The sequence below is a fragment of the Pinus tabuliformis genome, chromosome 5_2, assembly GCF_031772625.1.
Source record: "Pinus tabuliformis cultivar Carrire ecotype Pingquan chromosome 5_2, CPIR1, whole genome shotgun sequence".
NCBI lineage: Eukaryota > Viridiplantae > Streptophyta > Pinopsida > Pinales > Pinaceae > Pinus > Pinus tabuliformis.
Window position 1 is genome coordinate 770,643,113 of NC_142306.1, and position 16,122 is coordinate 770,659,234.

Sequence of the window (16,122 nt, forward strand, 5' to 3'; positions counted from 1 at the left end):
TGTGGAATGAAGTTGTTAGAGGAGTCTAATAGGTCGAGTGAAGTTAAATAATTAACAGTTGTATGAGTGGTTAGAGATGATCAAGAAAAAGAATAAAGCATGTAAGTATTTATTATGAGAATTAATTTACATTTTGTGATTATTAAAGTGAAATCTGACATGGCATGAAAAACATAATGACTATTGTCACCAACTGATTGGATGATGCTGAAGTGATCCATTCAATGGATTTTCAACGATTATGCCGATTTTTAGAATTATAAACATTATTCGATGGTGGTTTCTCCTTTTGGATTAATTGAATGGGAATTATTAGCATGCTAAGGAATTGGCAATATAGAATAATCCAATACCATATGCAAAGCCACTGCTACCAGTAGGCATCTATAGCCTCAACAGCATTGCCACTTAAACCCAAAAATGAGCCAGTATCCTCAACTTATGACCATTTTATTATTATTATTTACGTATTTATACAAAGAGACCATGATGGCATTGTAACCAAATAACCACAATGTCATTCACTAGGTTAGAACAAAGTGAACAGGCTAGCTATTAAATAGATCCCCTATCCTTAAACATATATAATGTCTTAAAGGCCATTACCTTAGTGTGGTAGCCAGAATGGGAATGTCACTTGTATTAATTACTTATGATCATGGTAGGTTGGCTCATAATGAGACCTCTTATCCTCTTTGAGAAAGATTTATCTTACTTACACTTTTACATTATAAGTTGAGGGAGGCTAACTAACTCCTTAAGAGTCAGGGATGGTGTAAGAAGTATAAGAATGCCTACAAAAGATATGATTTATTTCATTGCATTGTGTCAAAATGAAGTTACCTTTCAAAACTATAAAAGAGAGAACAAAAAAGCTATTGATATTGGTAATGAATCAAATTAATAATATATCCACAAGAAAGACATACAATAAGTCATTCAATAGATGAACCATGTCAGATTTAGAATAAAGGAAATCAGCAAATGGTTAAAAGAAATCATAATATAATCAATATGAATGATTTTTAAAAGCTGTTTAGATGCAAATTTCTAGCCAAATAGATGCCTGTATATGTAGAACAATAAGCGATCTATCGGAAAAGAACAACAAATGTTATGTCAGAAATGGAATTGTAAACATTCTATCGGGAACAGAAAAACAAATTTTTAATTAGGAACGGAACAACAAATCTTCAATCGAGAGCAAAATAGAAAATGTTCAATAATGAATGAAAGAACAAATTTTCAGCCGAGAATGGAACAATAATTGTTTTGTCAAGAACAGAATAGATAGTATTCTATCGATAACAAAACAACAACTGTTCAATCAAGAATGGGACAACAATCGTTCTATTGGGAAAGGTCATAGAAATTGTTCTATTGGGAACGGAACATCAACTTTTCAATCAAGAACAAAAAAAAAATGGTTGTTGGATATAACAACGATCGTTCTTTTGACGGAACAACACTTTCCCGCTCGGTGGAATGGAAACAGAACAACAGTCATATGTATGAAAGTCGGTAAAAAGGAACATCAGTCGTTCTTTTGGAAAAGAATAGTGGTTGTCCAAAAAATGGAACAACAATTGTTCATCCAAAAGGAACAACAACCATAAAACACACAAACTATAAAATAAATAGCAACTATTCTTTTTGGAAAGGGAACAACAACTGTTTAAGCAACACTTATTTCTAAAAAATCCAACTCATTCATACAACAATGTTTACTCTATTCAATCATGCAAGTAAAAAAAAAGGAAGATGGGAAAATTAATAAGCTATGTTCGCAGAAAATATATACATTATTTACAATTGAAAAGTAACAAATTTCATACAGGTAAGGTTTCCAGGTCATCACCCCCTGCAACTAAAATTTGCATAGTAGGATCATTGTGTACCTATTGGCAAAAAGACTCTTTGGTGAGTGGCTTGCGATAAAGTCGTGACTAATTTCCATTCATTGGAGAAGGAGAGACAAACCCATCAATGGTAATTAGGGTTATAGTGGCATTATTGTGTACTTCATGAATCGTGTAATGGCCAAGCCACATGGTCTGCAGTTTGTCTGGAAAGTATTCAAACCTGGAATCATAGAGAAGCATCTAGTCTCCTTTCCAAAACATTTTCTTCTTACTAAGGTTGTCATGCCACTTAGCCCTTCATTGTTGAATAATCATTGTACGTTGTAGAGAAAGTAGTCATGCTTCATCCAATTCATTTAATTGCTAAATTTGTTTCATTTGGGCCTTCGTCGGACCGAATCCCACTTCCTGGGCTATTCTGAGAGTCTTTATTTCAAATTTGACAGGAAAAATAGGTTCCTTACAAAACACAAGTTGGTACAAGGAATAATGAGTAGTGTTTCACCAAGTTGTGTGATAACCCAACAAGGCCTCTAGCAGTTTAGCAGCGTAGTCCCACCGGTGTGTTGAAACTATTTTATTCAAGATCACCTCAAGGACCTTGTTGATGCATTCAACCTACCTATTCACCTATGGGTGATACATGGAAGTGACTATATTTGTAATGCGATGGTTTCATAGAGTGGTCTTAAGCTTATGTCGTATCAACTATGGCCCTCCATCTACTATCACTTCCCTAGGTGAACCATACTGCACAAATAACTCAAACATAAAATTAATTATAGTTTCTTTTATAGCCCTTGGCAAAGCTACTACTTCTACACACTTTGTTACATAGTCTGTAGCAACTAGTATGCGGGCTTTTTGGTTTGATGGCGGATTGAATGACCCAACAAAATCCAATGCCCATGGTTTCAAAGGTTCCATTACCAACTGTGGTTGCAACAACATTTCATTAGCTTGACCAAGATGGCCCATCCTCTGATACCTATCACAAGCCTAGACATATTTTTTTGCATCTTTAAAAATAGTGGGCTAGTAATAGCCAATCCGAGGTATTTTATGTCTATTCCTGTGATCTACAAAATGTCCGCCACAAGTCTCGTCATGGAAATATTTCATATTGTTGTAGATCTCATCTTTGCGAATACATAACTGTATCTACATATCAAACCCTATGTGGAAAATATAGCCATTTATCCAATAAAATTGGGCATTGCATTGGACAATCAACTTCCTTTCTTTAGCTAACAAGTGCCTTGGTAGTTTTCCTACCACTAGAAAGTTTACCATGTCTGCGTACCAATATGTCTTTACCGTCATGGAAAACAAATGTTCGTCTGGAAACTGGTCATCCACTACTAATAGATCATTCATTTTAGGTACCTGAGACAGAAAATACACAAGTGGATTTCCCTCCCCTGGTCGATCCTTAATAGTAATATCAAACTCCTGCAAAAGTAATATCCAACAAGTCACTCGCCTATTCATAAAAATTTATTCGCTAAATATCTAATAGTAGAATGATTAGTATATAAAAGGACTAAATAGATTGCTATATAATGTCTAAATTTGTTTATGGCATAAATAACAGGTAACAATTCCTTTTCTATGACTATGTAATTGAGTTCAACAGAAGTGAGATTTTTTTTTATATAATAAATAACATAGGGTGTTTTGTCCTCCTCTTCTCTAAGAACAACTCCTATTTCCATGTCTGATGTGTCTCTAGAGATATGGAAAGGTAGCTCCCAATTTGGTCCTCGTAATATTGGTGCAATTAAAATCAGCTTCTTGAGATCTACAAAGGAACATAACATTTGTAAGACCAATTAAATTCAACGTAGTAGTTAAGACATACAAAGGTGCAGCAATTTTTGAAAAAAAATCAATAAATTTGCATAATACGCTAAATACCAATGAAACTATGTACCTCGATCTGGGTGCTATGTGTGCGTAGTGCAAAAATTACCTCTATTTTCATTGGATCTACTTGTATTCCTGTCGCAGAGGTCTAGTATCCCAGAACCACACCTTCAATCATAATCATATGAAAAATTACATATCTCAATCATAACCTAGTCGAAATGAATCGTTTGAGTACCTTTTCTAGACTTCCCAAGACTACTCAAAATCATTCCCATAGGGGGTAAAATCATCCATATAAATTTCAATCCCTCCATTGATTAGATCAGAGAAAATGATCAATATTTCCCTTTGAAATGTGGTTGGGACATTGCATAAACCAAAGTGTAAAACTAGGTATGAAAATTTACCCCACAGATAGGTAAACGTGGGTTTTTCCTAGTCTTCACGGGCGATCTGGATCTGATTATAGCCACTTAAGCCATCAAGGAAGGAAAAATATTATTTCCCTGCTAAGGTGTTGAGCACTTCATCAATGAATAGAAGAGGGAAATGGTCCTTTTGGGTCGTTTTATTTAGTTCCCTGTAGTCCATACAAATTTGCCATTTCCCATTTTTATTTGGAACGACTACCAACAGGGAGACCCACTGGATTTCCAAGATAGGATAAATAAAATTGACATCCAACAATTTTTGCAGCTCCTCTTTCACAATATCCCTGAGATGAGGATTCAACCTTCTTTGGGGTTCCCAAATGGTGTGAGCATCCTTCTTAATGTAGATATGATGTGTACACAGTTGGGGATCTATACATTTCATGTCTGAGTATTCCCAAGAAAAATATTTTTTATATTTCTGAAGTACTTGAATAAGCCTTTATTGCTGGTGGCTATCCAGGCTATCCTTAATGTTAATCATTTTTCCTGGTTCAATGTCAATTGGCTTGCTATTATAAATAGTGGTCATGGGTATAGGTTGATCGTCTCCGTTATTGGAGGGATCTCCTTGTTATTCATTATCAAGAATGGCTTTTAATACTTGACATGTCAGATTATTCATGAAAACTGGCCTATTGATGAAATTGTTAATCACATTTCCGATGTCTAATTCTTAAATTCAAGAGCTTCTTCCATTATGAGAGTAGAGAATATATTTTCTTCCAACTCTCTATGTGGATGTAACTAAGTATTTACAATAGGTAAACTTGGTTTAGCGGGAGGATACAAGACAAGATTCTTCACAGAATTTCCTTGTGTAATAGTCATGCTCCCTACATGACAGCCTATATAGGCATCTGTTGTTGCTAATTGAGGTCGACACAATATCAAAGGATGTCCATCTAGCTTACTCCTTGGGTTAATGTCTAGGAAATCCACAAGATATTCCGAGGAATCAATAGAAACCGTCACATCTTGTAAGGTCCCTTAAGATCTGACTACTCATCTCTCAGTAAGTTCTAATAAGGTTGAGGTGGGTCCCAAAGTTGTAATGCCCAAAACCTGTAGGTTTCAGTAGTTAGAATATTAATGGATACTGCAAGATCTACTGATGTGTTTGGAAAGGTGAAACCTTGAATTTGAACAGTTGCTACAGGATTCCCTGGTTCTTCATATTTAATCGACTCTTGTTTAGCCAGAAGTAGCTTAGATAAATTTCTTAACATGTGCACTATTGGTGGATTTTTCAATTTCCTCCAAGGCTTCTTCCCACATAATTGTTTAATTGTTTTTGCATAGATCAAGATGTCTTATACGACGTGGAGGAGTGGAATATTTATACACTAATTTTTTAATTCCCATAATATATCAAAATCAGGATAGAAAACAGGTTTAGATATTTCTAGTCTTTCGGGGAATGAGGGAGAAGAAATTATAGCTTTATCTAAATTATGTTGCTAAATTGTGTCTTCTCGGTATTTTATTTCCATAGAAATCACATTCGATGTATTTATTTCGAGTTGTTTTTCATTTTCAATTTCTTTATTTTCTTCTCTAGAAATAATGCACCCTAATCTTAGCTGAAGCTCATTACATTCTACTGGTTGTGTGTCGTTGTCTGAACTCTCAAGAATTTGTACATATTGGATTGGTCTATTGTTATTGGGATTCATTTTTGGTTGAGCTGGAAATTGGGGGCGTACTCAAGGCTGAGGGTTCTGAAATGGACTAGGAAATGTGGGATGAGGTTGAGAACCTACTCCTATGGGTAAATTGTTAATCCCCATAAGGCACTGCCATTTTTTAGTCCAATTTGAGTTCTGTGAAGTGGAAGCAACCCACTCTGAAGAGTAAGGATTACTAGCTAAATTTTCACAGAAGGGGGCAGAGCATCATCGATTTGGCCAACGAGCTCTTCGGAAGGGTTGGTTTTTCTAGGGTGACACGGAATACTATTGGGATTTCCAAGTAGAGAAAGGTGGTTGACTTTAACATGATGTTCTAGGATTCTGTTGTTGATGATATTGAATAGGAAAGATCAAAGTTGGGTCTTGCGTCATACTTGAGGGTTGTGCTTGCGATTGTCGACATTGTTCCATTAAGTATGTCAGCTCTATTCCTTATTTAGCTTCTTTTAATACTATTTTTAACTCCATAAGCGATGGACACTGATCTATGGCATGGTCCTTGGTGCATATAGAGCACATCTGGATCATGTTCAAAGGAAATTCCCTTTTATTGTGCTTCCTTTAGCATCATGGGCAGAATATGGCTAGCATTTGTTTTGCCTCAGCTTGTCTATGTCTGGCATGTAAGACGTCTAACTGTGTAGTCATTATGCCTAAGATATCTATCTTGAAGTCTTCTGGGAGGTCGTTGATCTCTATTATCGTCACGCCTCCACTGGGAGGTTTTCTTCCTCTAGTCACAGAGTCTTGGCTTCCTAACCCGGTGTGTGTGCTTCCTCGCGAACACCTAATACATAACCAAACAATTTCATCATAATGTTCTCGAGAAATGTCACATTTTGCCATCATCTTTAAAGTTTCTACCCATTCTTATTTCATCCCTTTTGTTAAAATGTGTTTCAGCACTGCTTTTTGTAATGTGGAGTGAGAGGATCTCTGCAAATTGTATTAAAGCCATTCGACATATTACTCTACAGTTTCATTATCCTTTGCAGACATTTTAAAGATTTCATCGTTTAATTCCCTAGTCCTACAGTAGTCTTGATATTTAGTGAGAAAATAAGTTTCCATGTCATCCCAGGAGCTAATGGCATGTCCACCCAAACCCATAAACCATCACAAAGCTGCTCTTTTTAAGAAAACTTGAATATTTGAGGATTAGTGGTGTAATTATAACCTTTACAGAGGACATCAAACTCAAATAAGAAAGCATTTGGATCCTCTGAGGTCATCCCATGGAAGGTTGGGATATTTTGCAAGGAATACTTTCATCAGAGTGTTGGATACTAGGTCGACGATGGCATATTCCAATGTCGAGTTCTAGCACCGAGGTAGTTGATTTTCCACTTGGTAAAAGATGTGCCAATATTCTTCAGGAATTTCTTGGTCAGGGGGTGTTATCTAAGTGGGTGGAGCACTCACAATTCAAAGGGGCTTTGCCGCACTGCTTAGTCTGGGATCACAGGACATACTAATTCAGATGGTTGTGGCTCTGCCTTAGCAGTTCCACTATTTTCTCTCCCTCCTTCTCTCAAATTACATGATTTTCCCTCTTGTGACAGCCAGAGTATTTGCGATTTTATCTTTGGAAACTTTGCTCATATCCTTCAGTTCTTCTATGGATCTCAGCATAAGGTATAATTGGTGATTATGCTGCTTGAGGGATCGAAGTAGTGCTCTTCCCAGATTCTATCTGGGGTCCTAATGACGTTTGATATTTAGCTTTCTGAATGATTTTTCCTTTGAAGGTTGGTCTCCCAAGGGTCACTGATCCCTGGTATTTGGTGGTTTTTGGTAGTTGTTTCTGATCTATTGGTATATTTTTCCCCTAGCCATTCATTCCTATACAATCCCTATGTATCTTCCAAGAGTGGGCACTAGGAGCAAGGTTTTTACTTATTTTGTACACAAGTTCTTACATCCAATTTCAATACCCAATTATCTTCAGAGACACAAATTAACTATTTGTTGAGGGAAATGTTCCCCTAGGGCTTTTTGGGTTGAAACCCTAGCAGACTGAAAGTTGTCTATGTAGAGAAACACACATTCACATAGCCATTATGCTATTGTAAGCAAATTCTATAATAAGAGGGCGTACCTTACGTCCTACGTTTGAGAAGGCCCTTTAGGTTGGAAACCGTTCTTGGAGTTCCCTTTTTGCTCCTTTGATCTGCAAAACCACAAATTCCAAAGAACACAGCAATATATGGACAAAACCTTATAAAGAAACCATCTTCATGTTATAAAGAAAGGTAGTTAGTTATGAAATATAAACAACCATTCACATATGTATTCTAACATGAATATCATAAACATAAAGAAGATTTATATCGGGAACCAAGACATGTGTTTCTCTTATTATAGACAAATAAAGTACAAAAAAGGAATAATTTCACCTGAGTCACCTTTCGCAGGCTCCAGGCAAAGCTTCCTTCCAGATCCGTCCAGCCTCAAGCCTTTAACAAACTCCTTCCATGACTTACTCCATGATATCATAAGTAGTGGATGAACATCAACACACAAGGAAACAAGGGTTTCCTGTACAAATGGGGGAAGTGCAGAAGGCACAAGGGACTTCAGACCTGGTCAGGGGAAAAATTTCAGCATAATAACCTTTCTCTCTCTTCTCTCCTCCCTTAGGCCTTCCCATTTAGGTCTTTTTATACCTCTCCCAAAGTAGTTTTTTAGTTGGGAGTTGGTTGGGAACAGTTGGGCCACGGGAAGTAACATGTGATCATCAGGTAAAACCCGCGATCTCCGCCCGAAATTAAGGAGTTTTATATTTTTTAAGTGTTTTAATAAATATACGTGGGTTGGGTATATGCCTACCCACGTATACACATGTTTAACTCAGGGAAATGTCGCGTATGAGGGATAAAACACAATTTTTTAAATTTTAGGACCAGGTCTAGAAGGAGGGGTTGCCCTAGGCCATGAGTGCAGCATCACAAACCATAAGAGTGAGATTTCGAGCTATAACAGATGCCCCCTAATATATGATGTCAAAAGGGGTACATGATGGCCAAAATGTATTATGAAAGTACATGGAAAGGAAATCTGTCAAAAGCTGAGGAGGACTTCACCAGAATTCAGCCTCCCAAGCCACAAAAGGAGATCAGAAAGAAACGTTGTCTGAGGCAGGCATACCCATGCTCAGAAAAAGTAAAGCATGTCCGCATATCAAGTACAAGCGGATCCACTAAGTATACAAGTATAAATGACTGGAAAATACATAATGGATCATCTGATCATGATTGAACAAGTACATGTCTGAATATCACATAAAAGACTGTCAATGATGCTGAAAGATGCAACAGATCACTGATATCAAAGACTGATCCCAAAAGGTACCAACTGAACATGATGGAATAGGATGGTACTACACTGCAAACTCAGGTGCTAGCATATAGAATGTCTCCGTGATTGACTGCAACATATAAGGTGGAGTGTTATCAACTAGCAGCAACAATAGCAACTGTCAAGTGAACCAATGAATGTTGATACAACCTCGGGTCTTCACCAACCGCTGTGGTACATTTCTACACCCTGGGAATAAATGATCTGAAGTCGACCATGTGAGAAATCAATTGATTACCGGTCATTGATTTATACTATTAACAAACGCGAGACCACTCACCGATAATGATAATGAGCGTCAAGGTACCCAGTACAATCTAACAAGTGTGAATAGATGAACTGGAGTCGAACACCTGTAAGAATCTATGGATCAAGAGACAATGATGATTTCCCACTGTCGATAGCGAAGGATCTGCCACTAATGACTGCAAACCCCAAGGTACTGCCAAATGGACTCTAGATCTTTGCCCCAGAGCAATGAGTCAGAGTTGATAGGGAAAGATCTGCTAGAAGGAAGGCATTAAGGCATCCTTCATCAATCTAGCGCGAGTGGAACCCGTAGGCCAATAATGTGGAAGGAATCGGACGAAAGAGATGTAGTAACCCAACCGAAGTACGTTTCTAGCATACAAAAGATGTGTCTAGCGCACGACAGAAACTCTCTGAGCCAACCAATAATGTCGAGGTATCCACCAATAGGGTCAAATGGAAACCAAGGTACTACACGAATCCCAATGTGTGATAATGTAAGCTGATGTCGAAGACAAGGGAAACCACTCAGTCAAATACCCATGATACTGATTGATGTTGAGCACAAGGTGACCTATCAATAATGAAAATAGGGCCAGGGTGCAGCTCTAGGCCTGTCCTTAGAGCAAGGTGTCGTCGTCGATAAGGACAAGACCAGCCAGCAAGAAGTCAATGGGGACCTTCTCAAACCGGCATGAGTAAAGGACCAATATAGCTGATGTGATGATAGACATGACACTGACAACCAGGGATGCCCGACTGAAAAATGAGTCAAGAGACACCACAAAGAGGCCAACTTAGGCTAACTTCCCTTGAACAAAAGCATGACTCAATGTCACTATGTGGCAGCATATGATGACTCTGTATACGTTCGCCATGTAGGAGGCACGAACGAACCCTCCATATGATTGGAAGAGATAACCAATTGCGGGAGAACTGACTCAATAACAAGGTTAAGGTATACCTAAGTCAAACTAAATCCCGCCCAAGTGGAGGAGACTTTGCTTTGAGTGCTTTGTTCAAGGGCGACACGACTGACTCTAGCTGCCAAAAATAAATGGAAATACTGTCCCATTCCCGCTCTTTTCGGAATATTTAATTTTTTTGTCTTTTTCTGTTAAGCTTGAAAAAGAATAAAAGAATGCTATGGTACATTGGAAAGAATGAGTTTCGGTGAAATAGATGATCTAGTTCCTGGGAATGGAATGTTCCTATGCTCAATGCAGGGAGGTGAAAACTGGTCAGTGACACTCAAAGGTGTGTTCCTTCCACGGGTCAAGGTGTGTCAAGCTACAGAAGTCAAAGGTATGCAAGGTTGATTTTGCAGTCGTCATGGTCAAAAGTTGGCTTAAACATGAGTCCAAGTGAAGCCTGCTCTAGGCCAAAAGGTGCAAGCGGTCAACATGCAATGCAGTAGTACAACTCAACGCAAAGGAGCCTCTATGGTATAAGGCCAGAACAAAGCGAAGAAGCTAAGAGGAATGAGTCTTCAATGCATAAGTCATGGCGGGACTACAGAGGACTCCCGAGCCTACTCAAATCGGAGCAGCATGGGCAACAAATGTTAGTGAGGTGCTAACTACGATGCCCATGTAAAGGACGGATCTACCATCGTGTCATGATTTAAAGAATTGGCGAGTGAAGATGGCTTACGAACCATAACACAATGGGGTCGACCCTATGGCAGATGTATCGTCAAATGGAGGCTAGTATGCATAATGCAACGGAAAAATGGTGTCCCTAACCTATATGCCAGTGAGAAAATGATACCTGCCATGACGGGTCAGCAGTCATGGAACCGTCTTGAAACTGTCGAAAAATGTCCAAAATATCCTGAAAAACAAACCATTCTCGACATTCCAAGCTCCCAAGTTAAAATTCACATGAGGCAAAACAAAATAAAATTTTCAAAAAAAATTTCATTTTCAAAACCTATAAAAAGGATTTTGGACTCACCATTTTCACCATTTGAGTTTGAGAGCAAAGAGTTGGAGCAAAAGGAGAAAACTTCCCATAGCCAGATTAAACCGCTCAAATTCTTCAAAAACCTCCAGGTAACTCTTATACTTAGCTTGCAATTGATTGTGACTAGTTTTAAGATTTTTAATTAATGTTTCACCATTGAATTTTTTGCCTAAAATTTCACTGCGGCGTATACGTGGGTTGGTAATATGAAACCCGCATACACACAGGCCCTATACGCGACTGTGTGCATAGGGACCCGCGTATACGCCGCGAATCAATTTTTAAACAAAAACTAATGGTTGCAAATTAATTTTTCCTCAGGATGCCGGTCACGTGGTGAGAAAGGGAGCATGCAGCGGTGGATAATGAAGTGATGAACGATCCTGATGCTTTGGATGCCCTACGAGGATGTGGTTTGCTTAAATTCTTCAAACTTCCGAATATGAAGGCAAACACACGTCTGCTTGAGATGCTCATTGATTACTGGGACGTCGAGGAGGAAGCCTTTATGATTGACCAGATGCCGCTCAGGGTAGAAGTGGAGGATATCTATTTTATCATGGGCCTTTCCCAAAGGGGAGAGGTAGTACATTCCAATGGCAGGACACAGAGCAGTCTCACAATAGAGGACTGTGTACAGATATATTTCCCGAGACATCCCAAGAAGGTTGGGAGCCAGATTTCCATCACACATGTGGCGAGTTGATCATTGAGGATAATCCTGTTCACATAGCTCGAGTGAACGGATTGTCCTCTCTACATCAGACATCACAACTAACCATGAGCGTGGCAGTTGACTGTCTCACTACTGTGTTCGACTGGTGTACTCCTCTTCTGGCCAACATGAAGAGCCAGCTCACTTCTATCAAGAGGGGACAGACCAAAAACTTTGGATATGGGACTATCCTGTGTACTTTCTTTTTCGAGAAGGTTCCCGCACTCCGCCCCAGGGTAGCAATTTCCATCAGCACCCCACGAGATCCACGCATGGGCCGGTGGGTTGATCTGATGAAACGTCTGGGGGGTGGGGAGGTCCCAAGGACTGCCTTCAATGATGACTTCTTCACCTGGTGGGATCAGCAGATCATCGTCGTAGATGACTACCCCTATGCTGGGCTGGATTTCCGAGGAGATCCTGATCTAGCATTACCACCGAATGCAGCATGGGGCGAGATTGGTAAGAATTTTTTATTTTATGATTTTTTGGATTTTTCAAATATAATGATGAATTTTGAAAAATATTTTTGATGAGATTCAAATGACTGATATGATGATCATGTTCCAGACATTGTGCCGGTATGACCAAATGGGTTCCCGCGGCATGGACGGCGTGGCCGAGCAGCCGAAGAGGCGGCTGCTGATACAGAGCGGACTCTAAATAACGTCCAATGACACTTGGCGAGACTGAGCTTCCCAGTACTGATGGCTACCATAGAGGACCTTCCTGAGGATTTGTAGCATCATGTGGTTGGCATGCCACGTGACTGGGTTCACACTTTTCGCTGTGTGGCCAATGCGATAGTTACCTATTTAGCCGCTCATCCTGAGTCGGGGCATTAGATATTTCGGACATGATTATGGGCATTTTAGTCCCAATTTTGTATATTTTTGGACAAACATATGTACACTCGAGACGCTTTATGATATATATATATATATATATATATATATATATATCTATATATATATAGTTCGACTTTTTGATGCTTGATTTTATTGTGATGAACGATTGATGTGCTAGTCTAATGCTTGATTAGCGATAGAATCAGCTAACCAATTATGAGATCTTGGAATGTGAAAATAATTAATATAAGTAAATGATCTTTGCAACAACCTCACCCTTAAATATTGGCGATATAAACATGGATCCCTTACCCGATAAATGTTGTTTAATTGTGACACTATCAATTGAGAATCAAGATAAACTACCAACGAGTCGATCCCATGAGAGATTGCCTCAGATAATAAATTAATAACGGCAGTATACTCAGCCATATTTTTTGAAGTAGGACCGATGCATACGCCTCTTGATACCATCAATTGACCAGTTGGATAATAGAGTACCCAAGCTGTGGAAGCAAGATTCTGAGTGTGCCGACTAGCACCATCGGCGAACCCAAAATAGACCAAATCATCCATCAACACCTACCATAGCAGACCAAAAAGTGTTGATATCAAAAAAACTCTCGATGATATATGTACAAATATACATAAAGTACAAAGAAGCCATTACTTGGCCTAAACTAAGCAAAGAACTTCCAGAGGTAGAGCCCATCAGGGGGCTCCGTCAACTTGCTCCTAGGGATGTTTATAGGTACTATGATCGAACCAACCAATATACTTCCTTCGGCAAATACCTGTGTTGGAGCCAAAGGAACCGTACAAACATCACTAGTTGAACTGGAGGACCTAGATTCAACTTCATGCGAAGGGGAATGAAAATATGACCAACAATTTAGATCTTCCAAAGGTTGATCTACAGCCGTCATGGCTTCGAATATCGCTTCGTCAGATGGAAAAACAATATCCGAGCAATACAACATAGAAGTGGAATCAAGGGTCCGAGCATGAGCTACATCACCATCTATCTCTTTCCCAAAGGAAGGAGTAGAATGGTTATTTGCAGAGTTATCAATAGATTCACATCTAGGTTCTACTACAGACATAAGAGATTCTATTCCACCCGCCTCATCGTCATCTGATGTGGTCATAGATGAAACTAATGTTCCAGGATACGAAGAATAAGCAGTTTGAACAAACTCTCTCCTAAAGGGTCCCTGGAGGATGAAATTGTATCTATTCTAGCTGTAGGAGGGGGAAGATCAAACGTACCCATCAATGAAGAGTACATCCTGACTCTAACATTCTCAGTAGGTGGACGGGGGTTATCCACTAAGGGAACAATAGAGTCAAAATTTGCTCGAGGATCAACTGGAGAATAATCCAATTGATCAACCTTAATGATTTTCCCTTCATGAGGAAAGCAAATGACACGAAACAGAGTCGAAACGATAGCTTCCATCTCATATACCTAGTTCCTTCCTAAGAGGAGATTATAGTCTAGGTTAGCATCAATGACTTCTACTTCAATATTAACGACCTTTCCTACAACACATATAGGAAAGGCCGGGATAATCCCGTATGGCCTATGAGAATGACCATCAAATACTGTCAAGAGGGTAGGTGAAGCAACAACCGACGGTGATCCAATGGCCTTCCAGCATGACATAGACATGACACATGTGGAAGCTCCCTCATCTATAACCATTCGAAAAATATTCGTTTTCTAGTAGGTAGACTTTATTGGGAAAGCCATGTGATGAGGAAGTCTCTTTTTGACATTATTCATATCAAAAGTGAGAGCTAAGGAATTACTTGGATCCACTGCCCCCATTGCCGATAGCAAGGAACTTCTTTGAGCAAGACATGACCAGAGAACCTCTAAAGCAGACATAGCACATGGACTCTAAGCCAGATCTTCAACAATGGAGTAATTCTGGGCTGCCCTAATATTAGGATTGATAGTTGCGCGTTTAGCGGAACCTCTCAGTACCTGTGGTATAGTCTCGATAGAAGGTCGCTCAATATGAAGTGGGTTGTTAGTTTCGGGAACTGATTTACCCTTGGAAGTTTCACCTTCATCATAATCGCATGACCGTGTGGACACATTAGCGTGATACCCATCATGAAAACATTTGATGACTTATCCCCTTCCTGGTTGCCCCCTGCGGAGGTACCAGGATTTGAACTCGTGCCAGCAAGCATTTTCTTCCCTTGGGGAAAGGGTTGGTTAACACAGCCTGAGAACTAGAAGTCCCTTGCTGCCCTAACAAGCACTGAGCATCTTGAATCTTGGGGCAGAGATGAGTTAAATGGTCTCCACTGCACAACTTGCATGGAAACTTGACTTTCTTTCTAGACTAATTTCTACCACCACCAGCATTTATTGTCGGATTTATTTGCATTAGCCTTCCCATCTTGGTTCTTTTTCTTACCTCGTCCTTTCTTTTTCCCATTGGAATTTTTATTTCCTTTGGGATTATCAGATTGGATGACATTAATCGAAGAGGTTTGGGAAGCCGGAGGGTTAGACGATGTGACTTGGTTGTTAGAAGCAGTTCGTAAAGATAACTGCTGCAATTGGTTCAACAAGTTCACTGCATTTTTGTCTATCGACCCAACGATACCATCCGCGTGGGGACTTGGCTTCGACTTAGCTATGTCAACCTTAGACCTAGGAACATCTAGCAAGTATTTTTGTAGGATCCCAGACTGAGAGTAGACCAATTCTAATTGTTGGGCCCTAAAAATGGCTTGCTCCTCAGAATAGATTCCAGACATGGAGACATCCTTGGAGACCTCGAGTTGTAAAGATTTCAAAAACCACTCGAGATGGTACTCCAAAGGGATCTTGGCTTTAATGAGCCTCTTTCTCCATCTCCATTCCTAAATATGGTCAAAAATGTGAGTTGCCTTATCCTAACGAAAGGTGGATAGAATTTCAGTTCCGACATCATAACGGACAGGCAACTAGAAATGATTTAAGAAAATATTGGCTAGTCAGCAAAAGATGTAAAGCTGCACCCTGGAAACTCTATATACCATTTGGTTGCATTGCCAGTCAAGGTGCGTTGAAAAAGTATCAACCTAATCGAGTCATCGATAAGGGAGTTAGATGAGCACCACAAATGGAATGTG